Raw genomic sequence first — 24583 nt, forward strand, 5'->3', positions numbered from 1 at the left:
CATGCTTTCGAAATACAGCCAGATTGCAGAATCGCTGAACTTTACATCGAAGCGGCCTGGACAATGAACGAGAACGTACAGTGAGGTCCATAAGTATTTGGACAGCGTTCAAAGTTTTAAAGGGCCAGAATGACTTCACAGTTCACTCCATATTGATGCAAATACCCTCACATTAAAGGTGCCATTCAACCGAGTTCCAGAACAGCAAGCAAGCAAAACCCAAATCATCAAAGCACTAAACACAGGTCAACAAATGACTGAAACCATACTTCATACAAGTCATACAGGGCAGTGGTCCTCACTCCTGGTCCTGGAGAGCCGCAGGGTGTGCTGGGGTCCTCACTCCTGGTCCTGGAGAGCCGCATGGCGTGCTGGCTTTTGTTGATACTCAGCACTTAATTGGTCAATTAAAAGCAGTTAATTACAGCAGTTAGTTGCTGATATTAAGCGGAAAACAAAAACCAGCACACCCTGCGGCTCTCCAGGACTGGGAGTGAGGACCCCAGCACACCCTGCGGCTCTCCAGGACTGGGAGTGAGGACCCCAGCACACCCTGCGGCTCTCCAGGACTGGGAGTGAGGACCCCAGCACACCCTGCGGCTCTCCAGGACCGGGAGTGAGGACCCCAGGACACCCTGCAGCTCTCCAGGACCAGGAGTGAGGACCCCAGCACACCCTGCGGCTCTCCAGGACCGGGAGTGAGGACCCCAGCACACCCTGCGGCTCTCCAGGACCAGGAGCGAGAGCTACCGATATAGGCCGATTCAGACAGCATTCAACATTCATATGAAAGCAGACAGTGTGCGATTACAATCCACAGGAAATGAAACATGAAATGAAGGTTGCTGGCGTTATGGGGGGGGGGGGCAGGTCACCAGACACGTTTACCCGACGCGTGACCCAGTTCCCCGGCCCCTTGACTCTTCGATTCATCTCGAGCCAAAGCGTCGCCGCGTAGCTCCTGCCTCGGAAACCCCGTCCAACATCAGCTTGGAATTCAAGGGCACCTTACAGCCCTAAAGCGCACGCCAGAGAGAGAAATCAGCGGCCTACCTGCCCATTATCATTTCAAAAACCCGGCCTCTCAATGGATATTTAAATTCATGCCAGGTTCTGCGATGGGAGAACTCAGGAAATCGGCTGTTTAGAGAGCGATGCCCGCCGGACGGGGGCTCATCAGCGACCCGAAAGCAGCCTGTGGCGTAGTGGTGAAGGTAAAGGACTGGGACACGCGAGGTCGGTGGTTCTAATCCCAGTGTAGCCACGATAAGATCCGCACAGCCGTTGGGCACCTGAGCAAGGCCCTTAACCCTGCATTGCTCCAGGGGAGGATTGTCTCCTGCTTAGTCTAATCAACTGTATGTCGCTCTGCATCTGCTAAATGCCATTAACGTAATGTAATGTAATGTAACATAATGTAATGTAATGTAATGAATTTGCATGTTACACACGACTGACCACCGGGGCGCATTCCCCCGCCGTTTCGTTTGTCTCCGAGAAAGAAAGAAAGGAAAGAAAGAAAGGAAAGAGAAACACCCCCGGGTCGTCTCACATTGTGAACGTTTAGGCCCGTAAATTCAAAGACGAGGCGACGCTCGTCGCCGCGACGACGGGGAAGCCGCCACACGCTAATTTGTCGGCAGGCATCGAAGGTCACCGTGGCGACGGCAGCCGGCAGACTACCAGGCACGTGTAATCTGATCTTCAGCCTCTTCCTCTTCAGTCTTACCCCCCGTCCGCCCCCGTCCCATAAAACCCATTTTGTTAAACACATGCTGTTCTAGACATGTACTGTGTCAATAAAACTAAATAGTACCAAGTCACAGACTGATTTAGAAATAGCCAAGATAATGGCCAGTACGATGCTAAAATGATAGGCCTACTGTTCATATTAAACAGACTACATCAGGAATATAATGTGCAGGCCAGTTTTAGGGGCGCTAGCTTGTTAAGTTGGGGACAGTACACACAATTCCTTTTTTATTTTTATCCCATTATTGATCCATGTTTGTAGGGACTGTGGTAAAGTTCTTTGTATCCATGTTAAGAAAGGAAGTTTATGAACTGCAGGTTGCTGTTTTTTCCCGCTTTTGGGAAGTTTGTCTTCGGCGGTAGCGGAATGGAAAGGCGACGTGTCATCATTCCCGTGTGCCTTTCGCTACAGCGGGAAGCTGGAATGCGGCCGGCTCTAATCCCGTCTCACCTCCGCTCGGACGCTCCGGCTCGCGAAGGGCGACCCTGCACATTGTTTCCCCGGAGGGCTGAAGGTGGGGCGACAGCAGAACCCCACTCCCCACTGAACCCCACTCCCCCAGAACCCCACTCCCACTGAACCCCACTCCCCACTCCCCCCTGAACCCCACTCCCCCTGAACTCCACTCCCCCTGAACCCCACTCCCCCCTGAACCCCACTCCCCCTGAACTCCACTCCCCCCTGCCGCATTAGCGCTGGGTCAGCGGAGGCTTGCGGAGGCTATCACCGCTCTGCTCGATAATATGCAAGCCGTGCCCTTTCTTACCCACGCCGGACACAAAGAGGGGATGGCTCACCCATCCCCCTCGCCCCCCTTCCGAACTGCAGTCAGCAGAAAATTGTTTGTGTTGCTTGTGTGTGGTGTTTCCACCAATGAGGAGTGATTTGGGAGCCATTTTGGGGGTTTTTCCGCCTTCATACATAGCCAACAGTTAACAGTCACTTTTTAGGCCTGTAAAATGCTCATTACAAACATTGAGGTGAAACAGAGCGAATCGAAAAGCCAAAATTCAGAATAAAAATACAAAAAAAGCAATGGGGTTAGGGTTAGGGTTAGAACATGTGCCCAAAGATGCTGAGGTTTGGACCAGCCAAAGGAACAAAACAAAGTTTGAAGGAAGGGCAGTCTTAAATCCATATGTTCTACACAAAAAGGTCACTTGCCCCCAACAGCTGGGGCTAAGAGGCGACATAAGACAGGCATTGTAATGTTAAAACATGCAAACTGTGTGTGTGTGCGGAAATTAACTTTAACTGCTCATTAATTAAAGTTACGTGTGGCCAATTTCTTTTGTCGCTGCGATGTGCGCAGAGATTAAACATTAACTGGCTTTACTCTCAGATCTCCTCAGCCGCAGGGCCGACGGGGAACCGAACGCGACGGCATTTGCATTCGACGGCTCGCCGAGTCCCCTCCCCTCTCCACAGTTTAGCACGGTGACAGTTTAACAGCACGGCCGTATTTCCAATTAAAACCTACTCACGGAGGCAGCAGACCGAAGACGGAAACAAGCACAGTCATAGTATCGTCTGCCATTAGCCTGAATTAGCATCGTCACCCGGTGGGGCCACGTCGGGTAGCGTTAGCCGACACTGCATGCGCACAGAAATAATAAGTGGTTATTTCGCTGACACTTTTTTTTAATCTAAAGTAGACTTACAGTTAGAGTGAGCAGGGGACAATCCTCCTCTGGAGCAATGCAGGGTAAAGGGCCTTTGCTCAAGGGGCAGACAGCTGCACGGATCTTATCGTGGCTACACCGGGGCTTGAACCACCGACCTCCCGGGTTCCCAGTCAAGTTCCCAAAGTGGTAACTGTTGGGTAAACGGATGACTACAGACCTTGGTTTAGCTGGCTACCTTTAGATCTAGTCCTTAGAGCAGTCGCTAAAGGTCTGTGTTGATAAATTACTTTTTTATTCAAATACGCACTGGTGTTACTTCAGTTGTTATATTTCCATAGAATAGACATAGTGTTTTTTTTGGCATGCGGTCGGATTTGCCTATTCATTTGTGTTATGACCTTAATCATCGTCATGCAAACTGCGCGTTTGTGTCTGGTGCATATTCCAGTTTTTGGAGTTGAAAAGCCTATTGAAAGGAAACGACCTAATTTAACCACCGAGCCTGGCTCATTTCCACACAGGGTTTTCAACGCTTCGCCTCAAGCGTAGCGGCAAAGTTTTTTTTTTTTAGCTCCTGGTGATTTACGAGAAAGATGGAAAAAAAAAACCCGTCAAGACAGTGGAGGATCCAAGATGGCCACCTTTGAAATCGGCCGCTCTCCTGGAGAAAGCACCCCGGGAGGGCGCTGGCGACAGGAAGCTGAAGGGCTTGCGGTTGTGGCGAGGAGCACAGACGCCGTTTCGAAAAGTGGAATAAATCACCTCCTTTAAAGCCCGTCCACCCCCCCCCCCGACTCCACGTGACCTCCGACCCCAGACGCACTGCATTCCACCAATAAACCGGCCGAAAGGCGATCAGAAAAGATCACAGGGAAACGTTTCTCTGTCAACACGAGAGCTGGGCTTTAACGTTTAATGTAGTGGTCTGAACCATAAATCAATACGCTGCTGAATTATGGAACCCAGTAATTTAACGGTACATGGACACGAGGCGGGGGGTCCAAGCGCACGGACACGTACACAAGCAGAACTTCAAAGAAAGAAGCTTCTGGAAAGAACAGCAGAACAGGCTTTCATTTCATGACTCTTTGGTGTCCTGAACGGATCCTTTAATTTTTATTTTTTTTGCAGACACTGCTTGTGGTTCCAGACCTTTCTGATGCGAAATGCCCTTTTCATGCGCAAAAAACCTTTTCCAAGACCCACTTAAAATGGAGACAGACATGTTGAAATATTAATAATTTAATAATAATATAAATAATTTTTTCCAAAAACTAATAGGTAAGTCAACCAACACTGAACAGATACAAGTGATGTTTTTTCTCCCCGGGAAGCATTTCACTGAAGTTTGGAGACGTGTTACCGTTATCAAGTATGATTAAAGAGGAAAAGATGGAACAGAGATGCTAAAAAAACGATGTGAAGTACTACTATGTGATAGCTATATCAAGCAGCCCTACTTCTGCCATAAAAACGTAACAACCTTCCCCTCCCTGTGATTTTGGTTGGTTCAATATCTCAAATCAACGTGACGCCACGCTGTTGTGTTTATCACGTCAATGTCAATCTTTGCCGTTTAGCGGCGATTCAACGCGTCACTGCAGAAAATAATGCCCTCGCAGAGGCCAATGAACTATAAATCTGAAGCCCACAGACTCCCAGACAAAGGGGTTTAACCCGGTGGCTCTGAGCTAATACAGACCGCTGATAATTGGGTCACCCCAAACCCTGACCTCTGACCCCCACCCGCCCGACAGCCTGACTCACCCAATGGGAGTCTGGGACAGGCGGGGGGGGATTTGGGGATGTGACCCCAACCCCACATGGTGCCATCTGTCCCCCCTGGTGGGGCCCCCCCTGTGGGGTTAGATCAACCGAGGCCCCCCTGTCCTGTTAGCCGGGCCATTAGATCGCATTCGGGTGGGGGTGGGGGTGGGGGTGGTGAGGCGGCGTGGGAGTTTATCACAGAGACCAGCATTGTGCACATGCAGTAATTTACACCTCCCCCCCCCCCCGTGGGTCAGTGCACCGGACTGAGGGGCCGACGGGGATTAACCCGCTTTAATCAACCCCGCGCACAAACACACACACGGATACACACAAACACACACACACACACACACGGATACATACACACACATACACACACACACACAAACACACACACACACTGATACACACAAACACACACACACAGGGACACACATGCAGAAACACAGACACACACACACACACACGGATACACACAGACACACACACACACACAGATACACACAAACACACACACACACAGATACACACACACCCACACACGGATACACACACACACACACACACAGGGACACACGCAGACATGCAGACACACACACACAAACACACACACGGCTACACACAAACACACACGCACACGGATACACACAAACACACACACACACGGATACACACAGACACACACGCAGACACGCAGACACACACATACATGCTGTACTGCACACACTTGCATGCATGTACTCACATGCTTACAAAAGCATAGCCTCACAAACACACACACACAGGGACACACATGCAGAAACACAGACACACACACACACACACACACACACACGGATACACACAGACACACACACACACACACACACACACACACTCTCACACACAGACACAGACACACACACACTCACGTAAACACTTGTACACACACTAATAAGCACACGCACACATGACTGGGCAGAGCAGAAACAGAAGAGCCGAACAGGAGTGTAATGGCGCTGCATGCAGGCTGTAAGGAGTCTGTCTGCTCATTAGACCCAGATGCAGCTCTGCACAGCACATTTAACACACTGTACAACCCCACATGCTGCAGAACACGGGCACACTGAGCCTTTACCCAAAACACACACACACACAGAGGCAGAGGCAAACACACACACACACAGGGGCGCACACACACACAGAGGCAGAGGCAAACACACACACACACACACTGTACAACCCCACATGCTGCAGGACACAGGCACATTTATCCAATACACACACACGCACACACACACACACACACACACACACACACACACTGTATATCACCACATGCTGCAGGACACAGGCACACAGAGCTTTACCCAAAACACACAAACACATGCACACAGAGGCAGAGGCAAACACACACACACAGGTATGCATACACACACACACAGAGGCAGAGGCAAACACACACACACAGGCATGCATACACACACACACAGGCATGCATACACACACACACAGAGGCAGAGGCAAACACACACACACAGGCATGCACACACACACAGGGGCACACACACACACACACACAGAGGCAGAGGCAAACACACACACACAGGCATGCATACACACACACACAGAGGCAGAGGCAAACACACACACAGGGGCGCACACACACACACAGGCAGAGGCAAACACACACACAGGGGCGCACACACACACAGAGGCGCACACACACACACAGAGGCAGAGGCAAACACACACACAGGGGCGCACACACACACACAGGCAGAGGCAAACACACACACAGGGGCGCACACACACACAGAGGCAGAGGCAAACACACACACAGGGGCGCAAACACACACACAGGCAGAGGCAAACACACACACAGGCATGCACATACACACAGAGGCAGAGGCAAACACACACACAGGGGCGCAAACACACACACAGGCAGAGGCAAACACACACACAGGCATGCACATACACACAGAGGCAGAGGCAAACACACACACAGGGGCGCAAACACACACACAGGCAGAGGCAAACACACACACAGGCATGCACATACACACAGAGGCAGAGGCAAACACACACACAGGCATGCACATACACACAGAGGCAGAGGCAAACACACACACAGGGGTGCACACACACACACAGGCAAACACACACACAGGCATGCACACACACACAAACCACATGCACAAGCACAAGCAGGCGCACACACACAAGCAAAAAACAGAAGGATGCATATGCATACACAATATACACACACACACCCACATGCAGACAGGTACATAGACACGTGTGTACACACACACACACAAACACACACGGAGAGTAGGTCATGCCAGGCACGGTCATAGAGAAGACGGATCTGAGAAATTAAATTTTCAGTGCGCTAAAGACGGATAGGGACTGTATGAAAAGTACATCATCGGACAGGACAGGCTGCAGATAAATATGTAATCCCGCGGTAAGTGGGAGCGTGAAGGCCCAGAGCGGGCCATATATCACCCCCCCCAGCTCCGCCAGCCCCCCCCAGCCCCCAGACATCACCAGCCCTGTCACCGACGGCAACGCCAGCGCCAGAACGAAGAACAATGGAGCCGCCAGGGACAAAATGGCCGCCCCTTCAACAGTCATCACGTCAAGGGCTCCGACCGGTCCCTGAAGCTGGGCCAGACAGGACCGCGAAACAGACGCGCGATCAACAGAGCTAATGGTAGCTAACACACACGAGTGTGGGGAACTGCCTGGAGTTTGAAAAAAACGCAACCGGCTTAGCTAACGTTATGTTAGCTAACGTTAGCCGACACACTCAAACTTTTAGTTAGCTAACAGTAGCTAACACACACAAGAGTTGAGAACTGACTGGAGACAGTTTCAAAACGCAACCGACATTTCCCACGGATTATTCACTCGCTGGGTGCTCTAAGCTCTAAGCTTAGCTAACGTTAGGCAACATATTCAAACTTTTCGTTGCCAACGTTAGCTAACAGTTAAAAATGGCTGCCGATGGGGAAGATGCTTAGAGATCAAAAGTTCACACTCATCTGGCTGTTATAATGCACTTTAATCAATGTAATATTTGTTCGCACCTTTTTAAGAAATTCCAGGTAAGCGGCTAATCAGCTGGCATTGTTAGACTTAAATCACGTCCGTTTGTAATAAAAAGGTGTTGGTGGCAAACTAAACGGAATGTTCATTTAAAATCATTCAACAGTAACCGTACACTGCAAACATAGTTAACTGGGAATGTTCACCATCGTGAAAGCAATTCACCATCTTGAAAAACGTTAGGCTTTGCAGATGCCATGCACCTTCCTCAACACAGGAGTTTGCTGAGGAAGAGGAGGATAATGAGGAACTAGAACCAGGGTCGATACTTTAGACCTTCGGATTTCTGTAGATTGCTGGCAATATTTGAAAGAACCTACAAAAGTATTTCCACTTACAGTCAGAAAAAAGTTGTATTCTGCTACCTTTACATATTGGCTGGTAACGGGTATTTGTTGACAATTCTTGAGGTATCTGCTGGAATTCAATGGCATCTAAGGTATTTTAAGTGTTTCAAAGGCATATTTGACCCAAGTCTGAAGTCTTAAGTCTGATAAAAAAAGATTTTCATCGCCCATCTAAAAACATAGGTCTGCCACACCGATATGGGTCTGTAACTAAACGGGGGGGGGATCTCGCACACAGTTATATACTGTACATAGAGTAGAACTGAGCGAGCGAACATGCCCACTAGCCAGGAGAGACTGCAGGTCTGAATTCCAATGTTTACAAGGTGTTTAACCTTTAACCTCTAACATTTCAAGGCGTTTGACCGTTAACCTTCAGAGCTTCTGTAAATGTGTACGGCTAGATAAACTGAAAATGTGTAAAACCATGTTGTCGTCCACCCCCCCCCCCCCCCCGCCTGGCCTGGCAATGGTCCTGGCCAGGAAATCTGCTGATAGCAGCGTGGGAACCAGATTTGGAACGATCCAAACGAGGAGGGGAAGCGGGGAGGTGATAACAGCCTACAGCTGCATGCACCGGGGAAAAAAAGTCGGGAAAAGTGTGGAGAACCGACCGGACTCGGGAAATCCAACCAGCGTTTCCCACGGATTATTCTCACACTTGATACTCGACTCTAAGCCTCCTTAAACACTCAAAGCCTTTCTTCCAAACCACTGAAGAAGATGGTATTCAAATTCTGTAAAATCATTTGGGGGAGACAATCGTGTGACAATGGATATTCTGTACTGTAACACAGAACTGGAAAGTCCTGCTACCAACTGGAAGCATCTTTAGTAAAGAGGTACAGAACAGGGCTGGAAGAAACTCAGGAGCAAAGCATCTTGAAAGAATTGGTTTGAGCCTGTATAAAGCTGCATTATATATCCATATTTGGTCAGAAGAAAATGACAACATCTATATTTTTATACTCAGGCCTTGTAGGTACGGTTTATCTTTTAGGGCAGCCTGTCGCCTTGTGGCTAAGATAAATTACTGGGACCAGGACGGTTGGTGGTTCAAGCCCCGGTGTATCTAATACCTGCACAGCTGTTGGGTCCTTGAGCGAGGCCCCTAACCCCACATTGCTCCCCAGGCACTGCACTGTGGCTGCCCACTGCTCCCAAGCAACTCGGATGGGTCAAATGCAGAGGACAAATGACCCCACTGGGGCTCAATAAAGTAAATACATTCATCTTCCTCCGGAGCAGGCCTCCGTGACGACGGGCAGCCGCGACGGGTGGCAGCGTTCGCTCAGCTGTTACGCGGTTATGTGGTCACGCGGTCACGCGGTTACATGTGTAGCTCACAGCCGAGAGAAGCGTGTATCCCTCCAGCTCACTTAGTGCCTGGTGGCTCAGCCAGGGGGAGGCGCGGCGGATTAAACGGCCGTCAGGAGCCGCGCGATTCCGCACACGTCTGCTCCCGGGAGCGTTTTCACCGCAAGTCCCGACGACCGGCGTCCCCGAGCCCAGCGGAGGCGATGCGAAGACGATATCGTTCGTTTCAATTTTTAAAGCGTGCGTCAGCTGCGTCGCGAGTCCGGCTCTAACCGCAGGAGAGTGCGTTCGGCGTGAGAACAGGAGGAGACGGGAGAACGTGGCTCCGCGGCTCCGCACCCCTCCCGGCTCCACACCGCCCGCACGCGGAGGTTTCACAGCCCAGCGTCTCTCAGGGGAAGGGGAGCGGTGGTGAATAAGTAAAAAGTCTGTGTGAAATATAAGGGCGTCGGTGGCAGGCGTTACGTCCCCCTCTTCTCCGGCGGCGATGCCGGTGTTCCCGGTTTTCCCGGTTTTCCCGCCGGTGAGACGCGTCGCCGTGGAAACGTGCCGAGCGGACTGGCTCATTAGCTCTCGGCACGAGTGGCCCGGCGGGGGAGGGGGGAGGGGCGAAGGGGGGGGGGGAGGGAGAACATCGCCGAAACGCACAGCCCGTCCGCTCCTGCATTTGCATTTTAATTGCAGCAGAGCCAGCAGGCTGTTCATTATTTATCCCTTCTCTCTTCACGAGTCTGGGAGCGAGGAGGTGAAGGAACGTTCTGCAGGGAGTGTCGGATCTAAACCAACGGGTCTGTAAACGGAGCTGGGTCTGTTGAGAGACGCTGTGGCAGAACTGCGTCTGTCTGTACATTACATTACATTACATTACATTAGTCATTCAGCAGACTTGCTCTTATCCAGAGCAACGTACAATAAAGTGTGTGGAGAGAGACCATAATAGAACTGGGTCTACAGAGACCGCAACAGAACCCGGGTCTCTAGGGAGAGACCGTAACAGAACCGGCTCTTTAGAAAGAGACAATAACACAGAACCGGGTCAGTAGATGGTCTGTATCCGGGCAGACACTGCACAGAGTCAACATCTGGACTGGGGTGTCTGGTGACGATGACAGATGGTGGAGTGTCTAAGAGTTTTCACAACCCCCCCCCAAGGCCCAAGGGCTGCTGGGATAGGGGGGGGTGGCGGGGGGTGTTTACCGCTCACCAGAGGGTACTACAGCACCTCCTGCCCTCACGCAACAGGAAGATTCATTGGCTGTTTCGCCACACGAAAGCATTTCTCACATAAAATAAGATTAAGGAAAGATGCAGGGCATTAACTGTTATTAAAACTGAAGACTAATGTCGTGAAGATCTTTTATGGTTTTCACAACATTATGGGTTTATTGGTGAATATGTTTTTTTTGTACTTTTTCTTCACCAATAAACCCATAATGTTGTTAAAAAAATATATATCAAAGATAAGGGTAATCTAAAGAACTGACAATGAAGGACAGGTATCTAGTACAGACACTTAGGTAAGGACAGGTCTAGCTCCTTAAGGCCAGGCTAACATCAGGAAGGTTTGTGTTTTACTCAGTGTTATGATTATTACTTTTCCTCACGGTTATGATAACAGTTAATACTCTGCATTACAGTTTTTTATGATCTCTCGTGTCTGGTGTGGATAATAAAAAAATCAAACTTGGGAGTGCATTTCTGGCAGCGGAGAGCACATTTGTTTTCGTTTCGTTTTTTCCGTCTGGCCATCACGTCGCCCCAAAGGGACGGCGTTATGTGCACTTTAGAACGAAACGAAGCTAAACGGCAACCGCAGACACATCTCAGAGCGAGTTTCTAGAGGACCGCTGCAATTCCACGGATGAGAACGGGCAATAAGCGGAATAATTAGGGGATCTCCTCCGCGCGTTTCGGTCCGACGGAGGGGTAATAACGCACGAAAATGCGAGCAAAAGGGATGGAAACGGACGGAGGAGATTGCGGCCGTTAGGCACAGTGTGGTCATTGTTAGAGGACTTAAGGCCCGTTTAGGATAACGCGGTCGTAAATACAGGGACCCACCGCTGGACCGTTACCAAAACAACTCCGCAGAGCACTCCCCTGACCTCTGTCACGAACACTTTACGCAACACCAAGAAACGTGAAGATTTACTCATTTTGAGCTTGCCAGGGTTTGTCACGTTCAGGTCTTCATCCTCCTCCTCCTCCTCCTCCTCCTCAAACTTCTCTGCTTTCACGTATCAACAGAGGAACCGGCCCCATCGCACTTACGGTAGAGCCACCCGCCCTCGACTATCGTGGGAGCGTTCCCCACTGCCGTGCCACCCTGCCAAGTCACGGGGAACTGATCGCCACGGCGACCTCGGAAACTAGAACACTGCTCCACTTGTGACACGCGGCCCAGCCAATCAGAGCGTGGCCCCGTTTCAAATCTCCGAGCGTTCCGTTCCAACTGTTCCTTTCAAACTGCTTCTCAACCGCTCTTTTTAATGGCTCTCTCACTCCTCTTTTGACCTCTTTTGAGAAGCTTTATAAGGACCCAACTCTCTAAAACAAAAGGGTTGATACAGACCACAGCCCTCGACAGAACAAACAGAAGCATAAAAATAGGAAGGAAACTTTATCTCAAACTCTGAGAAAGATAAGGCTTGACCTGATTCAATAAAGTAAACTTTGCACATTCCTCGAATGATACAGAGCTATTGTCCACTAACTGCTGAGAGACAGAACCACACAAGTGCGTGTATAAAAGAGGTCTGAACTGTTCCAATGAACTGCCAACAGAGTCTCTGTTTTTCAGTAGAGCCGGTTGTCATGGCATCCCGGCTCTTGTTACGGCCCATTTTCATTAAGGCGTAAATGCCTCTGACTGAAGGGTTTAATTTAGCAAATGAACTTCCTAATGAAGCCAGAGGAACAGGAGAAATCACCGCCCGCTTCCCCCCGCCTCTAACACGGCTCTCTCGAGCGTAGTCAGCGACACTTCTCAACACCGGCACACCGAAGACAGGAACAACTCAAAAACGACACGCCAACTACAAGTTCAAGTGCCTACAGGACGTTGGTCGGGGCGAGGAAACAAAAGAAGAGAGCTGAAAAAATAAATAAATAACAATAAGAACTCCCGACTCCGTAATCAGCCTCCGCCATCAGCATTCCCGGAGAGGAAAACGGCTATTTTCCCGAAAGGGCATCCGCTTCCTCCCGGCCCGATAACGGGGCATTCCTGGGGCGAGCGGAGCGGCGGCATTCCGGCCCAGTGTCGGACGGACGCGATTACACGCACGGGCACACGTAGACCTCCACTCCACCCCCATACCCCAGCCCCTCTCCACTGGCCCCTCCAGGGCAAACCAACCCTCTCGACCCCTGGGAACATCTACAGACCCCTGGATGGACTGATATAGATAAGATGATAGATGTCTACAGACCGTGGATGGATGGACAGGTGGATAGATGAAAAGATATAGATGTCTACAGACCCTGGATGGATGGATAGATGGACACATAGATAGATGATAGATGTCTACAGACCGTGGGTGGATGGATGGATGGATGGATGGATTGATAGACGACCCTAGGCAAACCACACACACTGGGTGGATGGTGTGCCAAGTTGGATGGACAGATAGATGAGTGGGTGGTTAGATGCACTCCACTTTGCTGACACAGGAGATAACAGCGGTGGGCCGTTTCCATGGTAACCCACCAAAATACCCGCTTCCCTCCTTTGTCTCAAGCCAGCAGACTGAAGGCCAGAACTGCAGGCTCTTTGACCCCCCCCTTACCACCTACACCCCCATTTTCCAAATGCATCACATGATCAGGAAAAAATAAACACGGGAGCATCGATATGCAGCCCCTGGGCCTGTATCATGAAGCAGGCACTGAGTAAAACCCGGAACCCTCCCAAAATCTGGAACATGGACTGAAGTAAAAAGAGCTGTTCCGGTTTTTACTCGTTGCAGTTATCTGGCCAACTCAGTAGACCTGCTTTGTGAGACAGGCCCCTGAATAATAATAATAATCATAATCATAATAATAATGAATAAAATAATTGAACTAATTATAAAATGTATTGTAAGCACTGAGGGGCACTCAGGGTCCAGGAGCTGGTGTGCCACATTAAAAGCCCCTAAACTTGGCTCCTTGTCTGAACATTGTTTCAAGGAATTCGCAACGTAACGCAAGTTTATTTCCTGTCCATTATTCCTGATCCACAAAACATCCCGTAAGTTCCTGTCGGGAACCGTTCGGAGGGGCCTGCAGTCTAGGGGGGGGGGGGAACTAGAATCAAAACTAGAATCACCACCGACATTTGTGAAACACAACATTGGCCTCGAAATAGATGAACACTGTTATAATAATTAAAATAATAAACACCGTCATCATAATAATAATAATAAGCTGCCAAATATATGTAGAAAAAAGGAAATATTGTCATTGTTGGGGCTGGGGGGGGGTTGCTTTCATTGGCTGTTAATAAATACGTCGCAGGCAAGTTTTGAAACAGGGCCGTCCACAGATGGTTTTGCCCCACAGCGCGGAGCCCCACCCCCCGTTGCCCCCTCCCCATCCACCCACACCCCCTCCCCTCCCCCTCCACCCCCCCCGGGGTTCAAAGCCTCATTGTCTCCATGGCAGAGCCTCTGGGCTTTTGGGATTAAAATCGTAGCGGAAAACAAAAGCCAGCCACCGGTTTTAATTATCCGCCTCTGGTCCTGTGATTTCGGGAGGGGGAGAGGGGGGTCCACGGGGGATGCAGGAGGATGTGCCACTACACCGACAGGTGCTATTCTACCGTACTTATTACCCCCCCCCACTTCGAATGAGAGAGAATTATCTGCCCAAACAAAACGCCCCATAAGCCCATCCCCTCCGGGGGGTGGTGCAACTACAAAGACGCATTGATCTGGAACATGTTGAGAAGACTGCGGTCACGTCTTCTCCACTTCTCCCCTGACGGTCTGTTTTTTTTTGGGGGGGGGGGGGGATTTTTGGGGGAAGGTGGGGGTACAAAGGCAGCCGTCAGCATAGTTACACATCCTCCTGACCCCCCCGTGGAGGTGTTCCTGGGCGGGCGTCGACGAATTACGCACCCCCCCTTTCTACAGCGAGTCGGCTGGCGAACAGGCCGCTCCTCGACAAGGAAAAGAGCGCTTTAAACGCGATTACTCCGATCTGACACCTGGCCCTGGCAGAGATGGCGTGAACACGCTAACGGCCGGCATTCCGGGCCAGTTTTCCTGCTCGGCGGAGCGTTCCCGGAGCGACGGATCCCGGGGGCGTGTCCGGAATGCCGTATCACAACTGCCACCGAAAACGCCGAGGCGAAAATAAATAAGACTGACAGGGGACTTCTGTGAAAATCCCCCTCCTGCCTCCTTCCTCCTCCTCCACCGGATACACCAGGCGATGGCACGGCTGATCGGAGTCAAGACCAGCTCCTGGAGAAGGGCTGTAAATACCGGGGTGGGGGGGGTGAGGGGTCGGATCTCACTTTGGGATTGTTTTACAGTTTTAATGTGTTTCACAGATGCGTTTTCCTGACGTACGTGTGGTTATTGTTTTCATGTCTTGAAAGTACATCCTGGGGAGACCAAAGGCAAATTTGGACAATGGAGACTTATATCAAACCCAAACTACTTCAAGTCAATTTAGGAGATTAGCTGAAAATCTTTGAACGGAATCACGGTTCCGAGAAGATTAGGAATAGTGCCTTTGATATTGTGAATCTAATTTCAGGTCATTTCCTGAAGTGGCTGAACTGAACTGGCATTGACCCCAACCTTGGCAACAACCAACACTGAAATCTCACTGCAATACTAAAATCTCAACACTGAAATCTCACTGCAATACTGAAATCTCAACACTGAAATCTCACTGCAACACTGAAATCTCAACACTGAAATCTCACTGCAACACTGAAATCTCAACACTGAAATCTCACTGCAATACTGAAATCTCAACACTGAAATCTCACTGCAATACTGAAATCTCAACACTGAAATCTCACCGCAATACTGAAATCTCAACACTGAAATCTCACCGCAATACTGAAATCTCAACACTGAAATCTCACTGCAATACTGAAATCTCAACACTGAAATCACACTGCAATACTGAAATCTCAACACTGAAATCTCACCGCAATACTGAAATCTCAACACTGAAATCTCACCGCAATACTGAAATCTCAACACTGAAATCTCACTGCAATACTGAAATCTCAACACTGAAATCTCACTGCAATACTGAAATCTCAACACTGAAATCTCACTGCAATACTGAAATCTCAACACTGAAATCTCACTGCAATACTGAAATCTCAACACTGAAATCTCACTGCAATACTGAAATCTCAACACTGAAATCTCACCGCAACACTGAAATCTCAACACTGAAATCTCACCGCAATACTGAAATCTCAACACTGAAATCTCACTGCAATACTGGAATCTCAACACTGAAATCTCACTGCAATACTGAAATCTCAACACTGAAATCTCACTGCAATACTGAAATCTCAACACTGAAATCTCACTGCAACACTGAAATCTCAACACTGAAATCTCACTGCAACACTGAAATCTCAACACTGAAATCTCACCGCAATACTGAAATCTCAACACTGAAATCTCACTGCAATACTGGAATCTCAACACTGAAATCTCACTGCAATACTGAAATCTCAACACTGAAATCTCACTGCAATACTGAAATCTCAACACTGAAATCTCACTGCAACACTGAAATCTCAACACTGAAATCTCACTGCAACACTGAAATCTCAACACTGAAATCTCACTGCAATACTGGAATCTCAACACTGAAATCCAAATGCAAGCTACTGTGGTGGCAATGGTAAAGTTCTGAAACCTCTTTGTGAGAGGTCCTGGTCTGAATGCATACAGAAATCTCAGAAATGGTAAATGGTAAATGGTAAATGGTAAATGGTTGGCATTTATATCGCGCCTTTATCCAAAGCGCTGTACAATTGATGCTTCTCATTCACCCATTCATACACACACTCACACACTCGACGGCGATTGGCTGCCATGCAAGGCGCCGACCAGCTTGTCAGGAGCATTTAGGGGTTAGGTGTCTTGCTCAGGGACACTTTGACACAGCCCGGGCGGGGGATCGAACCGGCAACCCTCCGACTGCCAGACGACTGCTCTTACTGCCTGAGCCAATGAGACGACTGCTCTTACTACCTGAGCCATGTCGCCCCATAAATAAAGGTACAACAAGTGCACAAAAACATACAAATGCTTGTCACTGGGGCGGTACCTAAAATTGTACCCATAGCCTGCAATAGATAAATAATTTGGATTTTTGCTTGGAAAACATACTTGGTTTACCCAAACAGAGCATCACTGTACTTTCAGGGTACATTTGGGGAAATTTGATCCTTGAAAAACAAAAACGTAACTCCACTCTCACTTTATTTCTGAGTGTAGCCCATCGGAGAATGAGTTCTGATCTTTTATCAGTTGTCTCTTGTCCACATCCTAACCGTAACCAATACGAGCTAAAAAGCCAAAAAGAAAAAGAAAAAAAACGACTAGGCCAATACAGCGTAAATGCTTTCCCCGCGCAAGGGGACATCTGCTTCGCCTCCATTCACCAGCGCCCGATACGTCACACACCGCCAACTCCGACTAGCGGGGCGAACACAAAGGAGCCGGCATTGTTAAGCTAGGCCGCCACACTTGTCTGTACTAATGCGAATAACGCCTTTTCGCCGAGGCGTGGGGGGGCACCCAGCCAAGGTCTGCCATGCCACGGACACTTATGTGACCGCTCGTATCGCGTTACCGCGCAGCGTCTCTCCCCCTGGCTGCCCGCGACCAGCAGCTCACTCCGCCGCAACTGTGATTCCGGGCGGCGAGCCAAGTAGCAGCCCCCGCCGTTCTTTTCTCCGCCGCCGTGAAAAAAAAAGAAAAGAAAATGCCGTGAAAACACCGGACTCTTTTAAACAAAAACATCGCGCTATTCCCCCAAACGGCGCTTAAGCGGTCGTGGAGATTGGTTTAAGGTCCCATTGAGGTTTTTTTTTTTTTTTTTTTTACATTTTAACCGGAATATGTTTACGAGCTCCCCGCTCCCTAACCATAAACGTAGTAGTAACGAACAAAACCCGATGCACGTCGCATTGAATAGGCCTATGAGGCTAGAACAGAGCGTTTCCCCCAATATTTTATGCATGCAACGGGAAGGACATCCTGACCCAGAGATCAATGAAACGGTTAATTCACTTTTAATGAGCATTTAGATCCCTGCCCAGGGTGATAATTTCACTCTTTGAGAAACCTGAAATAACACACCGCACACGCCGCGGAATGCATAATGCATTAGGCTAGAAGACCTCGCGAACTTTTGTTTCCTGGGAAGGAGATAAATCCCGAGTCCTTTTCACAGAAGCTAATAATAAACATTGTGCGCGTATAGCCTCTGCGCTGGACACCGTTTTCTGTCAGGAACGAGCGTGAATGGTGAGCGTCGCAAGTCGTGACTTGACAGGTCAACGGCAGGATTAATTGCGTGTTTGTTTATGCAGATTCGGTGGCTTTATTGCTCGCGGTCTAACGTCGACAGCACAGCTCCGTTTACACGGCTCCTCCCGGTTTTATGGGATTGCTGAGGTGCGCTGTGTGAAGCGAACGGGTTTTCCGTTGCTCTGTTCAGAGGAAACACTAAAATTAATCAGGCCAAATTAATTTCAAATGCCTTGGCGCAGATCCCGTCTAACTTCCACGTTCGTCTGCTTTGCCTCCGAGGAACGACTTTCAGCAAAGAGCCGCTGCTACCCAAACGTTCGATGAAGCGTGTGATCCGCGTGAGGAGTTCAGCAGCGACAACAAAAAAAAACGTGTTGAACAAACAAAAATCCCCAATGTTTCGTGAAGTGCTTTGTTACGGACAAAGCACAGTTGAAAATACTCAGAGCCAGTTTCAGAGACACAGATTAAGCTTAGGTCAGGACTAAACTAAGTTTTGTATGGAGAATCTGCATTCAAAACGGAATTTAGTCTAGAACTAGGCTTAATCTGCATCTGTCAAACTGGCCCTTAATGTCCCTAAGTGTCAAACAAATTCCTGCAATTGAACTCTAAACAAAATTATAAACCAAAAAAAGCCACCTTGCAACATAGCCTACAAACACCGAATAATGGTTTATGACCATAAGTAGTTTCAATCAAAACCAAACATAATATTTCAGAATATGACACATTTGCTCACATTTCAAAAGAAAAAGTTAAAAGGCAATGGGAACTACACAGGCGATCATATTTTTGCGACATTAGGCACCGCGACTGTACTTGGTAAAGTGTGGAAGTGGGAACTGGAGATCCCCCCCTCAAGAGGGAAATTAAACTTCAAACGTACCGACTTTAAGGGGGGGAAAGTGCCACAAAGCTTTAAACTGACAGACGACACAGGTTGATGGCCCACGCAGCTGTCCGGTCAAGGTTAGCCGGCATTAAACCCAACACACGATGCTATAAGCGTCCTGCACTGAGACGAATGGATTATTGGCATTAAAACCGCTTCACGACGCAAGGGTGAAAGCTTAAAAGACCACTTGTTGAGGTCTGTACGAACTGTAATGTCCGCACACACAGGCTACACACGGCTAGACACGCACTCGCATAGGCTACAGGCACGGAATAAGCTCATCCCATTTACAATGGGCAATCCCTTCAGCCCTTTCGCCTTAACCTTTGTTGTTCACCATAACATGACCTGAACTATTTGTCTGAGAAAATGAAGAGTGTGTGTGTGTGTGTGTGTGTGTGTGTGTATGTGTGAGTGAAATTTTATCTGAACAATAAAATAAAGCCCCCTAGTGTCCCTAAACGTCTACAACTCAATTTGATGTTTCCCTACCGAAGTCGGATATTTCCCACACAAAGCAAGAGCTCAAAATTCAGAAAAACTGAACGGCGTACAATCTACGCGCATTATTATAAAATGCACAGAGAATATTGCATACTGTTCCTTCATAACCCAACTTAATATAGTCAAAACTAACATAAGAACTGTAATTTAGCCGGCCCGTCAGGTCTAATTAGTCAACAATTACAACACTACACTAGCTAAGAGCTGCAAAATGGGACTGCAATACAAGTGCATGGCATTGCTCTCTACCGAAATTATGTGTCGTTAGCTTGATGGCTAGGCTACCGTTACGTTATGCAGCTAGCTGTAGTGATCTGCAAACGCATTGATGGCTAGCTAGGCTTATATTTGACTTGACTTCGGGGAAAAAAAAGTTCCTGATTTTTTCCAAGCTGTCCAGGTTCCGTACACTGAACTTCGAATCTACTGACCAGTTCAGCCAGCAAGCTAAGGCTATTTCAAAATAAATCTTGCGCACATCCATCCGGTGGCACGGCGGCATAGTTTGCACGCGAGGCAAAGTTCTGATCAGTGACAATTTGGAGCACACAAAAGACTAGCCAGTCAAGCTCAGTGGAAGCGCAAACAACACATAGCGTAGGAGCGCAGCCTTTTAGCCTTACCTGTTTTTAGACGAGCCGCGGAAAATCCCAACGTATCCCGCAACACGAAATCTGCGTGACGGATAACATCCTTGGTGAAATTGGGTCTCTCTCTCTCTGTCACTATTTGAATCGCTTCCCTCAGCGTCTCAGCCTCTCCAGCTGATACAACTCAGAACTAAAGCGGAGCCCTCGTCGGACTGACAGCGCCGCTCGAGGCCCCTCCCTCGTAACGCGCTGATTTGTGGGCTGGCAGACGGACCTCCCGTGACGTACCAATTCACTTGTCGACTAAAATGTCATTTACTAATAATAATGAAAAGAAAAGAAAAAACACGCAAGTCTGAATTGAACGGAGATATCACAACGAATGTGTATGGAAATAATGCGCGGTGAATATATTTCCCGAGCACTTTACCAAATGCGCCTTAATAAGTCTACCGTGCATTGCGTAACATTGAAGCTCCCGGCGGCGTGTTGCATTAAACCCGCTAAAACTGTTGGAGCGCACAACTGGACGTCTAGCGGCCCCACCTGGAGGGTTGTGTAAAGCGCCGTCCTCAGAAAATGGCAATAGATGTGAGATTTTCGCTGTTAATATTACTGGACATTACACTCGCTATTGCCCTTTGCTTGCCAGAACGCTGTTTCAAAAAGAGACGGGCACATATAGTGTAGCCCATGTGTGCCTGTGAGAGAGAGAGAGAGGGGGGGGGGGGGGGGGGGAGAAAGAGGGGAGAGATAACTGCGGTATGCAGTGTCAGTGTTCAGATTATTGTTCCAACTAATCTCGCTGTGCAATTTTGCACGCTTGAACAAAATGTCATGCTATTTTTAGGCTTTGATGAACAGGGGGAGGATTGACTTGGCGTGGCAGGGTTTGTGGCGTGGCAGGGAATGTTGGATAGAAACGGCGATCTTTTTTCTTGTGTTAACTCTTAGAAGTGTTAAAATCACATTCAGTTATCGCTTGACATTTGTTGTTCGCGATACATACATTTTTAATAGTAGCTCGGAATGTGAATGCGAGACGGCATGCAGAGCACATCTTAAATCGGACAGAGAATCGGAAGAAAAATAATTTCATAGGTGGTGAAGCTTGTTAAGGGGTCTCATATTTGATTAATTCCGTGTTTGGCTTGAATACCCACATTACAGAACAGGTGAAAGTGAGCAGATGAAGAAGGAGGAATTAGCCTAAGTAGTAGCATATATTATTTAGACTCGACAGATACCCAACTCATGCACCTCTTCAGTCACCAGAGGTTACGGTTGGAAACAGGACACTCCAGTGCTGTATCCCCGCTGGCACAGTATCGTCTTTGAACCTTGCCGCCTTCATGAATCAAATTGAACCGTTTTAACGGTTAGACGCGTCAACGGTATGGGGACAGAACTTTCAGTGTTATGGTAAATGGTAAATGGTTGACATTTATATAGGGCCTTTATCCAAAGTGCTGTACAATTGATGCTACGTTTTCACCCATTCATATACACACTCACACACCAACGGCGATTGGCTGCCGTGCAAGGTACCAACCAGCTTGCCAGGAGCATTTAGGGGTTTGGTGTCTTGCTCAGGGACACTTTGACACAGCCCGGGCGGGGGATTGAATCAGCAACCCTCCGACTGCGGTGGTAGCAGCTACAACAAGGCTCATTTTGTCACTCTGGGGCAATCTGATAATGCCACAAAAGTGGAGACCCAAATTAGGTTAAAATTCAACGGGCATAATATAAGACAGCTGTGACGTCATGTAGGGCGGAGTATAAATCCACCAACCACAAGGAACATTGGAAACAATCAATAGAACAACGTTGACGGTGATTGGTTAGTACTCACTTTCCAGCTAATTCCAGATAATTCCCTCAGGGGTCCCCAACATACAGCCACAATGCATTCAACCAATCACCATCTGCATTGTTGAATTGGTTGGCCGGTCTGTTTTTTTCTCTTTATCGTTGTGCCATTGCCACTGTCTTATCCCGGGTTAATTATCCTTGGGCCACATCGAAAGATGAAAAGAAAGATAAAATTCTCCCAGAAGCCCCAGGGCCAAGGAGAGAAGCACTTTAGACCTCCACAGGAGCTCAGGGCGCAGGGTCACGATGACCCCTTCGGCACTGCTGGTGTTCCGTTTCCCAGAAGGGTCAAGGGTCAAAGGTCAAAGCTTCAAAAATTGAGTCTGCTTTTGTCCATGCAGGTGTTTGGTGGCTAACAGTCTCTCAGCGGCGCCTTGATCTCTGCGTAGATTCGGTGGTGCAGTGGATAGCGCTGTTGCCTCACAGCTAGAAGGCCCTGGGGTTGAATCCTGGCCAGGGGAGTTTACATGTTCTCCATGTTGCATATGGGTGTCCTCTGGGTCTTCCTCCCACAGTAGAAAAAGGGGGGGGGGGGGGGGGGGGGGGGATTAACAGGGTGTTGCCGCAAAAGAGCGTGCATGCTCAGTCAACCTACAGGTTAATAAATCAAATAATAATGAATTAAATTGGTTGACTATCGCTGTTAACTCACTTCATCCTACGCACACACTTGTATTATGAATATCTATAGTGCCACTCAGAACACCTCTCGGTCATACACCCTGTAAAAACGAGAGTTTATTCATGCGAATCGCACGCTGACTCAGACGGAGTCCGTGTCTCCCGCTCGATGCGGCCTGCCCGCTCTCCGGCCCGCCGTTTCCTGTTCAAACAGAGGAGGAACGACGGCCGCCTCCGCCGGAGCGTAATAACGATAATGTGAGTCCCATTCAGGGCGATTGCAGAAGAGCCGTGTGAACGGCGTGTGAATGAAGACGCTTCATCGAGCTGCTCGCTGATTTCGTACGTGGCGGTGAGCGCTGCATGCATAATACAGCAGGCGAAACGTAACCGCGGCAATAACGGCATTCGTCTCATATTCCGGGGCACAGGTGCCGGAACGACCCAAATCTTACCGGCGCTGACCTCGGGGTTGCGTGACCACGCTCCCACAAACGTAATGATGGAGTGACGTTATGATGTTGTTTACATCATTTACGTTCACGCTCTGGGACTGCTTTGTATTCAACAGCCAGAGATGATGATGATAAGCTCTGCAAATTCACAAATGAATGGTAAGTGGTTGGCATTTATATAGCGGCTTTATCCAAAGTGCTGTGCAATTGATGCACTCACTCACCGACCAGCTCGTCAAGAGCATTTAGGGGTTAGGTGTCTTGCTCAAGGACACTTCGACGCACCCAGGGCGGGAATCAAACCGGCAACCCTCCGACTGCCAGACGACTGCTCTTACCGCCTGAGCCAATGTCGCCCCAATTGAGCATGGCTATTCAAAAAAAAACCTGTTGCCCCCATGTCAAAGTCTTCAAAACTACAATGGTTTGCGAGAAAGAAGCAAGGAGTAGGAATGTATTATTATGATTATTATTATGATTATTATGATTATTATGATTATTATTATTATTATTATTATTATTATTATTATTATTATTATTATTATTATTATTATTATTATTATTATTATTATTATTATAGTAGTTTACTACGATATTGGTGGCAGCACGGATGGTGCAGTGGGTAGCACTGCCGCCTCACAGCAAGGAGGTCCTGGGTTCTAATCCCCGTCGGCCGGGGCCTCTCTGTGTGGAGTTTGCATGTTCTCCCTGTGTCTGCGTGGGTTTCCTCCGGGTACTCCGGTTTCCTCCCACAGTCCAAAGAGTTAGGCTGATTGGAGAGTCTAAATTGCCTATAGGTATGAGTGTGTGAGTGAATGGTGTGTGTGCCCTGCGATGGACTGGCAACCTGTCCAGGGTGTGTTCCTGCCTTTCGCCAAATGTATGCTGGGATAGGCTCCAGCCCCCCTGCAACCCTGTTCAGGATAAGCGGGTTCAGATAATGGATGGATGGATTAACTACGATATCTGTGTGCAACATAGCGACATAGCTACAGTAATAGTTAACCACCACAGTTTGTCAGTCTCTGGCCAGTTAAATTAAGTTGTTTTTGTGTTTAGTGATTGTGCTGAACTTGCAGTTATCTTAGTATGCGTAGTGATAAGCTTTATTTCAGGACTATTAGATTTCCGAGTTTGTGTTTTTGGATGAAATTCAAGGTGGTGCTTTGGGCTATGATAGCACCACTATATTTTTCTCAGATGGTGCTACAACACCAGTAGCACCACC

At 48.6% G+C, this 24583-nt stretch overlaps 1 protein-coding gene across 1 annotated transcript in view; it reads right to left on the reverse strand.

The window, feature by feature from the left end:
* Nucleotides 1–20575, reverse strand: part of LOC133114262 (signal-induced proliferation-associated 1-like protein 2) — a 157147-nt gene extending 136572 nt beyond the window's left edge. Inside the window, exon 1 of the mRNA XM_061223496.1 lies at nucleotides 20438–20575. The gene's annotated coding sequence lies outside the window, so the exon portion shown is untranslated. The remainder of the gene's footprint in view (nucleotides 1–20437) is intronic.
* Between the last annotated feature and the right edge of the window lie 4008 nt (nucleotides 20576–24583).

The sequence above is a fragment of the Conger conger genome, chromosome 2 (assembly GCF_963514075.1).
Source record: "Conger conger chromosome 2, fConCon1.1, whole genome shotgun sequence".
Classification (NCBI taxonomy): Eukaryota; Metazoa; Chordata; class Actinopteri; order Anguilliformes; family Congridae; genus Conger; species Conger conger.